This window comes from Mauremys reevesii, linkage group 1 (assembly GCF_016161935.1).
Source record: "Mauremys reevesii isolate NIE-2019 linkage group 1, ASM1616193v1, whole genome shotgun sequence".
In the NCBI taxonomy this organism is placed as follows: domain Eukaryota; kingdom Metazoa; phylum Chordata; order Testudines; family Geoemydidae; genus Mauremys; species Mauremys reevesii.
The window spans coordinates 267070344-267086899 of NC_052623.1; the positions used below are offsets into that span (position 1 = coordinate 267070344).

General features: G+C 47.1%; 1 protein-coding gene across 6 annotated transcripts in view; it reads right to left on the minus strand.

Annotated features, from left to right (window-relative positions):
• Nucleotides 1-1151: 1151 nt before the first annotated feature.
• The window catches only part of MFNG (MFNG O-fucosylpeptide 3-beta-N-acetylglucosaminyltransferase), a 39855-nt gene continuing 24450 nt past the window's right edge, over nucleotides 1152-16556 (minus strand). For 2 of the 6 annotated variants that reach the window (XR_005584398.1, XR_005584418.1), the window contains exons 11-19: nucleotides 12048-12144; nucleotides 9256-9402; nucleotides 7062-7146; nucleotides 6760-6870; nucleotides 5886-6027; nucleotides 4771-4906; nucleotides 4474-4613; nucleotides 3404-3764; nucleotides 1152-2661 (exon numbers count right to left, since the gene is read on the minus strand). The gene's annotated coding sequence lies outside the window, so the exon portion shown is untranslated. The remainder of the gene's footprint in view (nucleotides 2662-3403; nucleotides 3765-4473; nucleotides 4614-4770; nucleotides 4907-5885; nucleotides 6028-6759; nucleotides 6871-7061; nucleotides 7147-9255; nucleotides 9403-12047; nucleotides 12145-16556) is intronic. The other 4 variants (XR_005584401.1, XR_005584404.1, XR_005584400.1 and 1 more) reach the window with 4 other exon arrangements.

Genomic DNA, 16556 nt, shown 5'->3' on the forward strand with positions numbered 1-16556 from the left:
AGAAAGGAAGATAGCTCTGTTTCTCGCATTCACAAACACCACAGCTGTAGAAAAACTGTCCACTCTCTGAGACACAAACACACACAGACAGACACAACAGCTGCAAAAAACTCCTCGTGTCCTTCACCCAAACACACACATGCAACAATGGAAGGGAAATGGTCCAAGTCCCTTAAACGCAGCTGCAGAGAAACTGCTCACATCTCCTTCTCCCATCACACACATGCACACAAACAACAGCTGGAGTGAAACCAGCAGCTATGCACAAATATAAACACACATACAACAGCTTCTGGCAACCTACTCATCTGATGGGAAACAACTGACATCGCACACAAAAATGCAGCGACTGTAGAGAAACTACCCTGTTGATCAAACATATCCGCACAAGCATATGAAACAGCAATGTTATTATTCATTATTATTATTTGTATTGTAATATTACCTAGGAACCCCAGTCATGGACTAGGAGCCCATTGTGCTAGGCCTGTCCAAACAGAACAATAAGACAGTATAACTCAGGGGTAGGCAACCTATGGCACGGGTGCCGAAGGCGGCACGCGAGCTGATTTTCAATGGCACTCACACTGCCCGGGTCCTGGCCACCGGTCCGGGGGGCTCTACATTTTAATTTAATTTTAAATGAAGCTTCTTAAACATTTTAAAAACCTTATTTACTTTACATACAACCATAGTTTAGTTACATATTATAGACTTACAGAAAGAGACCTTCTAAAAACGTTAAAATGTATTACTGGCACGCGAAACCTTAAATTAGAGTGAATAAATGAAAACTCGGCACAGCACTTCTGAAAGGTTGCCAACCCCTGGTATAACTACTCCATCTATCAAACACACACACATGCACAAGTGTAGGGAACAACTATAGAGAAACGCTCTCCTTTGTTATAATAATAATAGTTCTTTTCATCCATAGATCTCAAAGCGCTTTGCAGAGGCGGTCGGTATCATTATCCCCATTTTACAATTGGGGGGAAACTGAGGCATAGAGAAGTAAAGTGACTTCCCCGAAGGTAAGCCAGTGACAGAACCAGGAATATAACCTACATTTCCTGACTCCCAGTCCACTGCCCTATACACTAGAACACTCTCTCTCTCTCTCTCTCTCTCTCACTCATACAAATATAAAACATGCACTAGATGTAACTACCCACATCCCTCCCAGTGGCACTAATTAGGGAGGGCTAGGGGGCAAGGTTTTTACATGTGCTCAGAGTTCCACAGGGGGGAGAGCCAGGGGGGCCAGGGCCCAACCACTTTTAAGAAGTGGTCCAATACTAAATCAGAGCCACTGCTGCGTGGTTGCAACACTACTGACATTTGACCCAGCCGCCCCATCTCTCAGACATACACAAACACAGGCAACAAGTGTAGAGAAAATAGCCCCTTCCTTTACTTTCAGATTCAAAGCTGCAGGAAAAGTAGCCCCAGCCCTCACCCACACATATGCAACAGCTGCAGAAAAGCTATTCTTTCTCCCATAACCAAAACACACAAGTGCACCAGCACTAGGGAAACCAACTACCTGCCCTCCACACACATATTGTATTGGCAATTGCCTCAAGGAATGATTCTCTCTCTCTCTTTCTCTCTCTCCAGCTTCAGGAAAACTACTTTACCTTTCCCATTCACAACAACTATAGGAAAACTACCCACTGTGCACACACACAGACTTGAGAATCCAAGGGACTATGAATGGACAAGATATTTTAAGCCCCATCCGGTCCACCTCTGGTCCAGTGCAGAATTCTTCCATGCAATATGTTCTTCACGGCTTTGTCCACTCCATTTGTAAAGTCCCTAGGGGATTATCCCATGGCTGAATAGACTACACAAGTTAAGAATGTTTTCCACACTTTCTGCCCGAGTCAGTTGTAGAGACAGTCCCTCTCCCAGTTCATCACCCAATAAGCAAGGCCTTCTCCTCTCCTGTATCCACTGTCACCATTAGTAGCCTAGCCCTCCAGACAGCCCTCAGCACTCCGTTTTGTAAACGTGCCCTCCACCAAGATCAGTAAGCAGACAAGGGGGTAGGGTCTGGGCCCCATTAAGGCATCTGTATGACACTCTGGAGAAGGGGGGTTGAAGTACTTAGAGCCCCCTCAGGGTGTTTGGGGAGGGAGGGGGCAGCCATTCCCAAAGGAGCATGAGGGGAGGAAATCATTCACCCTATCTCCCTCCCCTCACACACACACACTTCTTGATCCAGGTGTGACCCCATGAGTGGGAAGAGGGAGGGCAGGAAAGTGGCTGTGTGCACAGCGTAATCTGCCTTTGGAGCCTGGTGAATGGTGGCAGGGGAAGGGGTCACATTGGGAGGGATTCTGATCACCATTCCAGCTGAGCTCTCTCATCTCTCCCTCCCTCCCTCCATCTGTCCATCGGTCTCTGTCCTTGGTCGGGGCTGCATTCGCAGTTCCTGCTCTGCCTGGGAAAGAAGGAGGGACCCATGAGGAGGCCAGGCTCAGCCTCTCGCTGCAGTCAGAATCTCTCCGCTGATCTATAATGCGGTGAGCAGTGACAGATTGATTTTACAGCTCTGCTTGGAGCCGGCCGCTGGCCCTGGGCGGAGGATGAATCAGCTTTCTCTGGGCCTTGGCTTTTAGTTCATTATTTTCGCTGAACCTCCCTCGCAGGCAGCTGGAGAGAAAGAGAGAGGGAGAAACACAAAGTTGGCAGAAGGGTTTTTTTTGTTGGCCGTTCCCACCCTCACAGCTTGGGGCAGGGACTCCAGAAGGTGGGAAAGAAGAGGGAGAGGGAAGGGAAGGGCCTGTTGTCCATTACACTGGTACCTTGTTCTGCACCAGCTGCCCTGTTCAGAGAAGCCACGTCCATTTTACATGGTTAACTACAGTAGTTGCTCCGTGTACACTGTTTGGGAGATGGAAAGCACTACATAGGGCTAAGTAGTATTCATGATGATGATGATTATACCAGAGCCTTATTCTGCACTGAATGGAGCCTGGATCTATTTTAATGATACCAGTACTGGGTCTGCAACATGGAGATTGGGTTCATTTGACATAGTGCCAGTATCAATTGCTGCCCTAACAGCCTTGTACATAGAGGCCAGTTCCAATGACATGTTGCCGGCGCTGGCAGGCTGAACGTCGTCCCCTTGGCATGTCTACAGGATTGCTGACTAGCAGGCGCTCACAGAGGAGTTGAGTTGGAGAGTTCTCTGCCTTAGCAATCAGCTCCCAGGGGTGGGCATGGCACTGCTGGCATTGGGCAAACTACCCTGAGCAATCTGAGCCAGCCGGACTCATCACTCAGTCCATTGCAAACCCCACTCAAGAGGAGAGTAATAAATCCCACTACCCAGTCTGAAGGGGCAGGATGGGGGCAGGTTTTCAGAAGTGTACCCAGGAGCATTGTGTACCTCCAGCATTGGGAGAGAGTGATCAGGACCCTGCCTGGAGCCATGGATTTGTGCAGGACGAGGGGCTCTGGGTGACGTATGCCTAATGGGAGGCAGGTGCTGTTTGGTGCATTCCATTCCAGCCTTCTTCCCACTCATGGCTTCCCCAGTTGGACCCAGCCATTCCTCCTTCTGCCGGGGTGAAAGAGGAGCTTGGCCCCAATGTTCAGTCTATCCCAGTCTTCTCCTTCATACCCGGCTCTCTCTGAATGGGAATGGAGCCCTGGGTGAGACACAGGCTGCTTCTGACCCTCCCTGGCATGCCCCAGAGCCTCCATGGAGGGGACAGGTTCCTGGACTTACAGGGAGGAATGAGGGCATCCTGTGGAAGAAAGGAAAAGGGGTGGAGCTGGTGTCACAGGGGGCAGCTATGCAAAGGGAGCTATGATATCATTATGGTGGCTCCACCAATCCCAGGCAGGCAGCTTTCCACATCAATCCCATTCCCCTCCTGCCCCACACCCCCACCCCCACCCCACCCCCATATCTTCCTCCCTCTGCAACTGCCTGTTGACCTGCACACCATGTTTCAATCACCTCCCTAGGGGACAGCTGGACAGGGATGAGAAAGCGGCCTTCAGGACAGACGGACAGACTTGCATACTTCAAAATCAAAAGTCCTTTTGATCTTCAAAGATCAATGGGAGATGAGACAGAGGAGGGTGGGGAAAGAGGTGGCAGGGGGAGACAAAGAGAAAGAGTGAGGTTTCCTAGATTTCTACCCCAGTGAGAGGAAGAGAGAGACAGCAAATTCCGTCTCATCCACTTTGGTAATCTTTTAATCTCTTCTGTTTTAATCTTTCACGTCAGGAATGAGATAAAATAAATATTAAAAAAGAAAACCCCACGGTTGGAATGGGTGAAGGAGGGGCCAGAAAGACAGACAGTGTGTCCTTTCCAGGCCTTCTCTCTCCTTCCCTCCCTTTCTCCACTGTCAAGCAGGAACCTGACTCGAGGCAGTGTGGTTTGCTGGATCGAGCACCTAACTGGCAGCCAGGAGACCTGAGATCATGGTAGTACCATTGACTCACTGTGTGGTGTTGGGTAAGTCCCCATACCACTCTGTGCCTCAGTTTCCCAAACTTTTTGAAGGGCTGTGGGAGCGGGAGGTGAGAAGCAGTAGACGTGTGAGCAGTAGATGTTCTTTGTAGGATTTCAACCCTCTCATGAGCTAAGGGAGAGAATAACAAATGGGCCCAGTGAATCACAGGGAAATAATCCCAGCCAGGGTGGCCCATGGAGGGGAGGAGAGTGGGGGCATCATCAATTCCCAGGGCAGGGCTGGGAGATAGAGATTATGAGGTGAAAAAGTCATGGCCGCTCCCTACCTTCTCCCATAGCTAATGGCAAAGGATCCAGTCCTTCTCCCATTGAAATCAACAGCAAAACTCCCATCCGTTTCAAAGGCAGTAGGATTGGACTCTCATTTATTTCTTCGGTGCCCTTTCTAGGCTATTGATTGACCTGTGTTTAGTGAGAGAAAGCTAAGATATTAAATAAGACATTTGTTTAACAAAAATATAGATCCCAGAAGGAAAATTGTACAGACTTCTATAGCACAGTAATAGATGCCGTCAAAAAAAACAGAGCGAGACAGAGAGAATCTTCCTATATGCATGGAAAGTGCTCAGCGCGTAGTAATGCATTTATTATTATTATTAGATTTATACAAAAATATCCACGGCTACAGATTTCACTGTCATAAATTATCAAAACAAATAACATTATGTATATTTTACGTATCTATCTCCCTTATATACAGTCCTAGCCTATAGAATATCACTTACTAACCCAGGGATCATAAATATTCTAAAGAACCTAAAATTGATACATTATAAAATAGTCAGTAACTTGACGACAGGCTCCACTTAATTAGAGCAGGGCCACAGGGATGCTGAACTGGCCTCGTGAACTCATATACCATGGGTAGTTCCTCCCGCTCTCTCTGTTAACAAATTAGCCCTTCAGCTGCTACACTGAGGTGACAGGTGCTTCCCTCTTGGTGCTTGATCCTGAATGGTGCTGAGCACTTGGGGTGAGATCCCAGCCCCGCTGATGCAGATGGGAGTTTTGGCATTGACTGGGACTGTGCTCCAGCAAAGCACTCAAGCCTGCACAAGAACAGTTCCACTGAAGTCAATAGGACTGTTTGTGAGCATTGTTGGGTTGGGACCAGAATGCTCAGTTCTTTGAGGATGGAGCCCTCAGTCCCTGGCTCAAACCCCCATGCCAGGTGAATGCAGTCTAAAGAGGATTTCCCCTGGTGCTGGGTGAATAATGCAAACACCTTTAGGCAGCTATTCAGTCAATGCTTTCTGTGGACCCACTTGGCCATATCCATGCCCCTTTCATATTCACTTTCCATAAGAATTTGAGCAATAACGTTTTGCTCACAAAAATGTTGGCAGAATATGAATTTCAAAGTTGCAACAGTTTTGAATACCATAGAGACCGAAATGTCTGTTCACACACAAGTATGCTTCTTGCATCTTCACTCAATCAGATAGCAGGGAAAAAAGCGTGTGACTTGTCTGACCAATCACAACTCATCAATGTGGTTTGAATGTGGGATAGTGGCAATCAACCTAACAAATGCAAAAAAATTGAAATAACATATAAATTGTGATCTGCAAGCAGAAAAAAAGAGGTTCAATTGGTTGAATGAATTATTCTTAACAATTAGTTGCTCACCTCTGCTTTCAAGATTCCAGAATTTAACAGAAGGAGTCAAGCTGGAAATACGGCCAGGAACTTATTAAAGGTTGCTCTTACTTCTTAGTCCAAACCTCATCTTCTGTTGTTTGTTACAATGTTTCCTTACATCCTATCCATCTCATGCCTATTACTATTTATATATCAGTCTGATGCCTATTACTATCTATCTATCCATCCATCCATCAGGCACCCGTCACTGGTACCTATGCAGTGCTCTCACCCGGTATCTCATCCAACTCCCACTGAAGTCAAAGGGAGCCTTGCCATTGCCTTTAATGGGAATTGGTTGGGCCTCCTGGTCCTTTTCCCATAATTCCCCTCTCCAGTCCCTCCACCTGCCTTGCGATCTCCAGCCAGCAGAGTCCCCCACCCTTTACTCCCTGAGGACCACACTTTTGCCTTCACTTCCAGAATGCCAATGGATAAAGAGACTCTAATCTCCCAACCAACCCCATCTCCGCCCCATCGATAAGGCAGGAAGATGGCTTTAATGAGGAACAATTTGCTATTCAGTAGGTCCTTAATTAATATTAAAATCTAAGGCAGGTGTTGAGTTTTAATTTTAAATCTTCTCTCTCTTTTTTTTTTTACATTTATTTCACCTTGTTAACACATTTGTGATTTAGATGCAGTTTCCTCTCTTCACCGTGCTTAATGAGTCGCAGGCTTTATTCCCTCTCACTCTTGTCCTCACGGGAGCATGCTTTGATTTTCTAGTGGGTGCATGAAAACACAGATTAAAGCAATTAGACAAAAATAATCTTAGGGAGAGGAGAGAGAGATCCAGAGCGCCTAATTATATCATTTTAATCAAGACACAATTATGCAGAGACTTTTATAGATTATAAATTAGCCAAACTCCAAAGACAAAAAATATATCTATTTTTTTTATCATTTTAAATACCGTGCGTTGCGCCTGTTGTTTTCTCCTTTCAATCTTTCCTGAACTGGATTTCTAGGGCTCATCTGTACTGGGTTCTGGAGGCAGCCTGTGGGAGAGGGAGGCGAACCAAAACTGCATTTCAGTGCTCACTGAGTTTGTTAGCATTTTACTGATTAGCTGAGGAAGTTGTGTCCGCTAACAGGCCACAGTTTACTGCAGAAGAATTCCAGCAGTTTATCAATATCAGACAGAGCTAGGGTTTGGTAAGAAAAGACAGGGATCTGGATGCTTGCAACTACACCATGTTTTATTTCCCCCAATACACCCCAAAAGGATACGCCCAGCAGCTTCCTGTTAAGGATTCTGGGTAGTATAGTCCAAGAGGCAATTTCCTGTACTAAGTGTTACAATTAGAACCACCACTAGAGGGTTTCCAAAATACTTTGGGCAAGATTCTGCTCTATGTTGCACTGTTACAAACCTAGAGTAACTCCAACCAGTTTTACACCAGTGAAACTGTGATCAGAATCTGGCACCATGAGCGCATTACTGAACAGGATGCAGCCCCCCCAGAAGAGGAGGGGAAATGGAATGCTTTCTGGATGCAGCCTCTAAGACTAGGAGAACCTGAAATGGATGTCAGGGCCCACCAGGAATGGATTCCAGCTGCATCTTACGGGCAATGAAGAAGAGGATCGTTCAGTCTCTATGGCCATTCAATACTTGGCTTCTGCTGAGGCAGCCAAGAGAAGAGTCAATCAACATCATTCGTAATAGGGAACACCTGTCTACTAAAAAGAGCCCCTGCCTCCTCACAAATCAACTTTTTTTATTTGTATTATAGTAGCACCCTCAGTAGGAGTAGAGAGGTTATTTTACCTCTGCATTTAGCAGCGGTGTGACTGCTGCTGGAATACTGTGTCCAGTTCTGGAGACCACAATTCGAGGATGGTAATAATTGGAGAGGGGTCAGAGAAGAGCCACGAGAATGATTAAAGGATTCAATAACATGCCTTGTAGTGATAGACTCAGAGAGCTCAATCTATTTCGCTTAACAAAGAGAAGGCTAAGGAGTGTCTTGATGACAGTCTATCAGTATCTACATGGGGAACAAACAGTTAACAATGGGCTCTTCACTCTTGCAGAGAAAGGTGTAATATGATCCAATGGCTGGAAGCAGAAGCTAGACAAATTCAGACTGGAAACACTGCAAACATTATTAACAGTGAGAGTAATTAACCATTGGAACAACTTACCAAGGGCTGTGGTGGATTCTCCGTCACTGGCAAGTGTTCAATCCGGATTGGCTGTTTGTCTAAAAGATCTGCTCTAGGAATTAGTCTGGGGATGTTCTCTGGGCTGGGTTATGTAGGAGGTCAGGCTAGATGATGACAATGGTCCATTCTGGCCTTGGGTTCTATGGCACCCTACTGAGATTGGGGCTTCATTGTGCTAGGCCCTGTGCAAACACCTAGGAAAAGACAATCTCTGCCCTGAAGTTTTGATCCTCCAAATAGGCAAGACAGACAAAGATATATTACCATCCTCATTTTACCGATGGGGAGCTGAGGCGCTGAGAGATGAAGTGACTTGCGCAAGGAAGTCTATGACACAGCTGGAAATTCAACCCATCTTGCCTGAGCCGGAGCCTAGTGCCTTCACCTACAAGACCATCCTTTTCTCATTTTGCACATGCTATTAAATGTCCATCCTGTGTTGCGACATGGAGCTGTCACAAACTAAGAAGGGCTGGACTTCTCCAAACTTCTAAGGAACACCGAGATGGTGCCAGCGGTGGCACTGGTGATCCCCTCTCGCCCTGCTGTTGGAGGGTATCTAAAACTGACGTCCTGATCACTTGCAGTCATTTGGGTTTTAAGAGAGAGAAGGAATCATGGCAGTGTAAGGCTGGCCTGGACCTTGAGAAATCATCACGGCTGTGGTCCAGTGATTAGGACTTGGGAGACTCTGGTTCAGTTCCTTGCTCTGCCACAGACTACCTGTGTCAACTTCTATAAGTCACTTAGCCTCAGATCGCCATCTGTAAAATAGCCCTACCCTACCGCCCGGGGGTGTTGGGAGGAGAAGTATGTTAAAGGCGGTGAAGCACTTTGAGATCTACCGCTGAAAAGCATTTCAAAAGAGCTAGGTATTGTTGTTTGTCTAGATCAGGTGAGCTGGTGGATCATGTTAGCTAATTCAATCTAATTAGTACCTTTACCGGTCTAGTCACGACTAAGGTGGTGCTTTAGCACATGCAAGCTGGTCAAGCTAGGTTGTAGCTCAGTTGTGTAAGACGAGTCTAGCAATAAGATCGGTGCTGCGAGGCAGTACTTCTTTAATTGTCCAGTGCTTTCAGATGCTAGGAATAAAGGTGCCAGAGAATTATTAAATTCCCTCTCCACTTGCAGGCAGCTACAGTATTTTTCACTTCCTGGCCTATCTGGCTGCGCAGTATTTCAATGTACTATTAAGCTGGTGCTGTTTTCCCCCCAGTGATAAGTAAAGGGAGTTCTCTCTATCCATTAACTACCTCATGGGGATGTTATGAGGCTTGAGTCATTAGTGCCAGATTCTGCCCCCCTTTCTCACTGAGTAGCATCTTACTCCATGAAGAGCTCTACTGAAACCAATGGACCCACATGTTAAGTAAGGGCCTATGCAGTGTGAGTAAGGGGAGCAGAATCCAGCCCACAATATTTGCATGCACCCACCTCTGTGGTGCCTACTAATACCCGAGATGAAGTGCTTTGCATCCCAACCTAGGAGTGAAAGGCTCAGCAACCCATTCCACAATGCCCCCAAGCTGTTCCGTTTCCCAGACTAGAGTGGATAACCCTAAGGTGAAAGGCTGTCCCTAAGATTCCATATTTACCATACCCATCCTCAGAGCGTGTGTGTCTGTGAACGTGTGTGTGTTTATGAATGCAATGCCTTGATTTGCCATGCCAGGGAAGTGTGATTGAATATTTATGTGAACTGAGACTGTGAGCGGGTGTGCCTGAGCGACAGCCTGTCTCCTAGACATTTCTCTCATACCACTCGTGTTGTCTGTTACTTCATCGTGCAGAAAGTCAAGCGGGTTTGCAGTCCCCCTGCCGTGACTGGGAAGATTCCTGTTCACCCCCCCAATCACCCAAGAAGACACACCCCACACCGGAGATCCAAACCACATAAACAGGCTAAGGGACAGGGAAGAGGTAGTCAGCTTCGGGAATCTGTCTGCTCTCACAACCAAGAGCTCAGCTGTGTGTGTGTGTGTGTGTGTGTGTGTGTGTGTGTGTGTGAGTGAGAGAGAGAGAGAGAGAGAGAGAGAGAGAGAGAGAGAGAGTAGTGGTGTTGAAGTGCCCCCTGCTGGCACTCTCTCTGGACTGCCAGCTCCTTCACAATCCTCCAAACCCTGCACACTCTCTTACACACACACACGGTTGGTAACTCTCCTGCAGATAGTCTGGCCTCAATTTCCCTCCCCACCCCCACCCCCACACATTGCTACCATTACAGTCACTGCTGGATCAGTTATGCAAATGAGTCCATCATCCAGCCAACCTCATTTCTGTGACCGCAGCAGAGCCAGTGAACGAGTGTGATGGGAAATCCTTGGAGAAGGAAGGACATAAATAGTGATAAATCTGTGTCTGCCTCTGTGTGTGTGTGTGTGTACGTGTGTGTGTGTGTGTGTGTGTATAGATCTCTCTCTCCCCTACTGTTGCTGCAGAGACACAGCGGGGACTCCCAAGGACTATTTGGATCTGTTCCCAGTGCTCTCAGATGAAGGGTCCATCCCCTCCTCTTCCCTGCCCCCTCTAATCCAAGAATAAATAAAGCCAGGAAGGCTGCGCAGGGATGACAGGAGGCCTCTTCCAGGAGCCTGGGCATAATTCAGATTTCAGGCTGAGTGGTGGCAGAGGGGAGATGAAGGCCTTGCCATAGAGTATTATCCTGTCTTTATTGATGTCTCCAGGACTATGGAGGTGACATCCCCCAACTGACCCCCCAGGATCCCTGAGCAGGCCCTAGAAAATACCAGCATGTACATGCCTTGACTTGTCAGCATAGCATTTTTCTTGAAGCCCCTGACAATGTTTCCCCTGCCTGTATTCCCCAACTCTTTAGCACCACGGAGCGGAAGGGGCTGGTGCACCAGCCAGGGAGATGAGACAGTAAAAGGTCTAATGGTTAGAGCATAGGATTGAGGGCCAGGACTCCAGCGTTCTAATCCTAGTTCTACTATTAAATACCAGGTCAGTAGGGCCAGCGCCTCAGATGATGTAAACTGATGTAGCTACACTGAAGTCAATGTGGATTTACACCAGCTGAGGAGCTGACCCTCAGTCTATTTGTGCCTCAGTTTTCCAATCTGAGGATAAAATCCTGACCCGACAGGGGCATTGCGAGGGTTAATTAGTATCATTTGGTCTCTTTGTGATCCTTGGAATTAAAGTGCTAGAGAAATACGAAATAACAGTATTAATTATTATGAACAAAAGTGTTACAGTGGGTAAATAGAAAGCAGGGACGGAGAATCTGCCTGCCTCCTGGCTCCTCACAGTGGGGATTTCTTGGCCTCAGAGGAAAGTGTGGGGCTTAGAGAGACTCAGAGATGGTTCCTGCCAGATGCTGAGCATCCTTGGCTCCTCATAATTCCAATGCCAACTGAAGGAGCTAAGTATCAGCTAGGATCAGCCCCTGAAGCAGCATTATCAGCTGGCATTTGAAAGGATGCAATCAGGTCAATTCAGTCTACAATTTAGGTTTGGTGAAACCCTAAACATCAGTGGAAATGTTTTCAGGGATTTTCTTTTGTCAATAAACAAACCCAGGTTCAATGAACACAGTTTGCTTTCAAAAGGATACTGTTTTCCTGCAGTGTCTGCAAGCTAAACAGCAGAGGATCCTGTGAGCCTAGGAGAACTGGAGAGTGGCACTGACCAGGCCTCCAATCCAGCAAAGTACTTAAGATGGCTCACAAACAATAGTTTAGTTTACTGGAGTGGGACTACTCACCTGTTTAGAATTCCCCGTGTGCTTAATTGCCTTGCAGGAGGCGGGCAGGCACCTAGAATCAGAAGTGAAACTGACTGCTCTGGCTTCATCCTCCCAGCTAAAAGAAATGCAAAAAATAAACAAACAGCAGCAAGGGTGGAAAATAAATGGGATTTTTTATCCATTTTTAACTAGGGATGGGCCTTAACCAAAACCTCTTGTATAGACACACCTGACAATGAGAAACTATGGAGCGATCCCCAAGCTTAGCTCACCTCTTGTTTTAGTAACCTAAGGTGTTAGGAGTACCACAGGTTCGGAAATCTGCTTGGTAACAATATGGGAATGCCAGCTTTACAGTGCTCCCTTAAAAAGCAGCTTCCCCTGGGGAAAGCCCATCACTTTCACAAGTGACTGCCGGGCTGCTCTTGAGGAAGCAGCCTGTCTTGCTGAGATACAGGTGTTGAATAGCCTGGCTGTGCTGTCTTGCCAGACCCAGCCACAAACCCCTCCTCCTCCTTGGTCCTGCTGCAGCATCCTAATGCTGACTACCCTGCGGCGCCAGAGGGCTGAGGAGGGATAGGGTGACCAGACGTCCCGATTTTATAGGGAGAGTCCTGATTTTGGGGTCTTTTTCTTATATAGGCTTCTGTTACCCACCGCCCCCGTCCCGATTTTTCACACTTGCTGTCTGGTCACCCTAAGGAGGGACTTGTCATCTGCGTCACAACACGGACAGGCCCATCTTTAAAGAAAGCAGAATATCAGGCCCCGAAACCATTCCAGGAGGAAGGAAAGCCAGAGAAGAGCCCCCCCATTCTGTATTTGTTAGGAAAAGGGACGCGTAGTCTGGATCCCATGCTGAGCTCAGCACTCATGTGGCTACAGTCTGCCGAACACCAGGGAAAGGGTGACTGACAGAGGATGGGGGTTGTAGAGACTTTTGTAAATTCCCCTGGTATGCTGGCAAATGTCCAGAAACACAGGCAAAGTGATTTGTTAGCCCCGATTACAATTTTCTCTAGGAGTCCACATAAAGCCTCAGACCCAATTCTTCCCCTACAGGATACCAGTAACTACCACTGAAGTCAATAAGAGTTACGGGTATCTTGCCAGGGAGTGATCTGGACCCACTCTGGGGTGAATCTGGATTTGTATAGCCTTGGAGGGAATGCCTGAACTGGATTCCTGAACAGCCTGGAATGGACTATGAGAGGAGGAACTGGATAGGAATCTGAACTGGATCACTGTGTCCCTCTGGAATGGCCTCTGGGTGCAGAACCCTGGTGAGAGGGGACTCAGAAGGGGATTTCTGTGGCTCCTTGGCTGGAATGGACATTGGGTACAAGTTCCTTGGGTGCTTTTTCACCCCTTCTGCTCCTGTAAGTGTCTGTGTGGTTTCCTACCCCATTCCCATGCTACTTGTGTGCAGGCACGTACTATAATGCTGTCCAGCGAGGAATAGAGCTGGTGTTAGAACCCTAGGCCAGTGGTTCTCAAACTTTTTTTTTTGCGGCCCACTTGAAAATTGCTGAGGGTCTCGGCAGACCACTTAATGAGCTTTCCAAATGTTGTTTGTACCATTAGCGAACTTTTGTAAAGTGCTTTAGATAAAAATGCTATATAAAAAAAATTTTTTTTGTTCTACAAATAAAAGTACCAAAGAGTCTTGTGGCACCTTATAGACTAACAGACGTTTGGGAGCATGAGCTTTCGTGGGTGAATACCCACTTCGTCGGATGCATGTAGTGGAAATCCACTACATGCATCCGACAGCTCATGCTCCCAAACGTCTGTTAGTCTATAAGGTGCCACAAGACTCTTTGCTGCTTTTACAGATCCAGACTAACACGGCTACCCCTCTGATAAATAAAAGTACACAACTCGTATTTAAAAATATATATCAGTAGTCTTACCTTTCTAATGCGATGGATGTGCCCTCTCTCCCCCCCGCCACAGCTGTCCCTGAGCTGGGGCTGGGAAGGAGCGGGGTCTCTCCCTCTCTCCCCTGCCACAGCAGCCCCCAAACTGGGACTGGGAAGGAGGGGGGGTCTCTCCCTGGCAGCCCCTGACATGGGGCTGGGGAGAGTGGCCTCTTTCTCTGGCCACTGCAGCCCTGCACATCCCAAATTCTCCTCACCCCCTCTTCTCACCCCACTGCCCCCTCCCACCTATCCCCTATTTCCCCCAAGGCCACCACCTCACCTTACATGTGTGTCTTCTCCAGGCGCCAGGCACCTAATTAGTGGAGCCACACCTGCGGGGCTCCACTAATTAGGTGGGTGGCCCTTCGTTCTCTCATGTGCGGCCACCCAGGTGCGCACTTTAGAGGGAACTATCTGCGGACCACCTGAATGGAGCTCGCAGACCACTAGTGGTCCACGGACCACAGGTTGAGAATCACTGTTCTATATGAATGCAGTTGATCTAATCTGCCTATCTATGGATTTTCTATAGCGCCTACCACCAAAGTCTCAGGGTGCCTGTGTCTACTCCCTCCTTGATTCCTTCTTTGTGGTGCTATTGGCCTGTATCATCCACAAGGTGTGACACTAGACTGACTGGGATGCAAGGGCTTGGCCTGCAAAATGGTTAATGCTTCTGCTAAGTATTCCAGGCTTCATCTGCTGTAGGAGGGCTATGCCAGATCGGCCACCACTGGGTGTTTGTGCCTGATGATCTCTGTGTGCAGGACTCCAGAGCAAAGAGGCAGCTCTTTGATAAATTCATAGCTCCTTGGAAATGAGCAGCTCAGAAGGGAGGATGGGGAAAGGAGGAAAGAGGGAAGGGGAACAGATCAGAAGGAGATAAATATGGAAAAAGGAAAGAAGAGAGGCTCTGCAAGGGTTAAGGAGAAAAGAGAAAACTGTATATGTGGAGAGATGGTGATAGGAAAATAGACAGGAATCAAAAATGAGGGGAGAAGGGAAGAGATGCAGAGAAGAGAAGATAGGGGTGAGGGAAAGAAAAATGCAGAGGCTGACAGAGAGAATGAGATAGTGAAAGACACAGGGAGCGAGAAAGAGAGGGCATTGGAGGGATTGTCTGATGTCAAATCTGATAGAAAAGAGGATTTGTCTGCAAAAAATAACCCAAATCTAAGCCGCAGCTTCAGAGCAGCTGCATATTTAGCGCCATCGACTCTTCATATTGGTTCATAAAGAGGAGCCAAAGGGCTGCACAATGAAAATCGTTGCTGTTTAGGAAGCAAAACAAAGCAAGCAGGGATCAGTATGATGGTCCCTTCTGATCTTAAAGTCTATGAGCCCCAGTTAGGCTGAATGAACCTCCAGATTGATCTAATAATGACACAGGCTGGGAGGGGATCGGCCAGGTGAGTGGGGTTAGCCAGACTCGGCTGTGCTGTCCATGGTGCTGAATGGGGTTGGCTCCTCTGTCTGGACTGGCCAAGAATGTAACTGACCACCCTCCCCCTGTACACCCCTTCACTCACACCCCCACACTCTTCACTCAGAGTAAGAGGCACCAGTTAGAGGGTGCAATGCACTGAGAAGAGGCTCACACATCTGTGACGTTGCACTCCATAATGTTTTATGGAAATATGCTTATGAGTGTGAATATAATGTAACTGGAATATGCTTCATGCAAAAGGTCTCTTGTCAGGTATCATTACAAAGCTTATGATCTACTGAGTGTGATCATCCTATTTGTTTGCATGTATTATTTCTATGTTTGACGTTAGGAAAATAAGATATAAACTTGTATTACTGATGTAAACCCATTAAGTGGAAACCATTAAGGGTGCTTCAGAATCAATGATCTGTAAATGGCTCTGTTTCCTTGCGAACCTTGCTGGGTATGTGTGGGTCAGCCCTGGAAGAATGGAGGCTGGGGTCTCACAGGACATGTGAACATGACACCGGATACTGGAATCCATCGAAATCATTTAGTAGGAGGGGTGGGGAACCAGAGAGACAAAGAATTCCTGCCTTGTGCCAAAACTATAAAAGGGGGCTGCCAGTCATGAGAACACCACTGCTTTCCACCTAAGATGTCTGCTGGAACTAACAAGGACTGTACCAGGGGAAAGGATTGGGCCCAGACTAAGAAGGAGTCTAGTCTGTGAAAGAAGCTTATTGGAACATCTCTGAGGGTGATATTTACCTGTATTCAGTTTCTTAATGAATTAGGCTCAGACTTGCATGTTTTTGCTTTATTTTGTGTGGTGACTTACTTTGCTCTGTCTGTTATTACTTGAAACCACTTAAATCCTACTTTTTATATTTAATAAAATAACTTTTGTTTATTAATGAACCCAGAGAAATTGATTAATACCTGGGGGAGCAAACAGCTGTGCATCTCTATCAGGGTTATAGAGGGCGGACAATTTATGAGTTTACCCTGTATAAGCTTTATACAGAGTAAAATGGATTTATTTGGGGTTTGGAGCCCATTGGGAGCTGGGTGTCTGGTTGCTGGAGCGGTAACCAGCTGAGCTGTTTTTGGTTAAAGTCTGCAGCTTTGGGGTCATGGACCAGACCTGGGTCTGAGTTGCAGCAGGCTAGCATA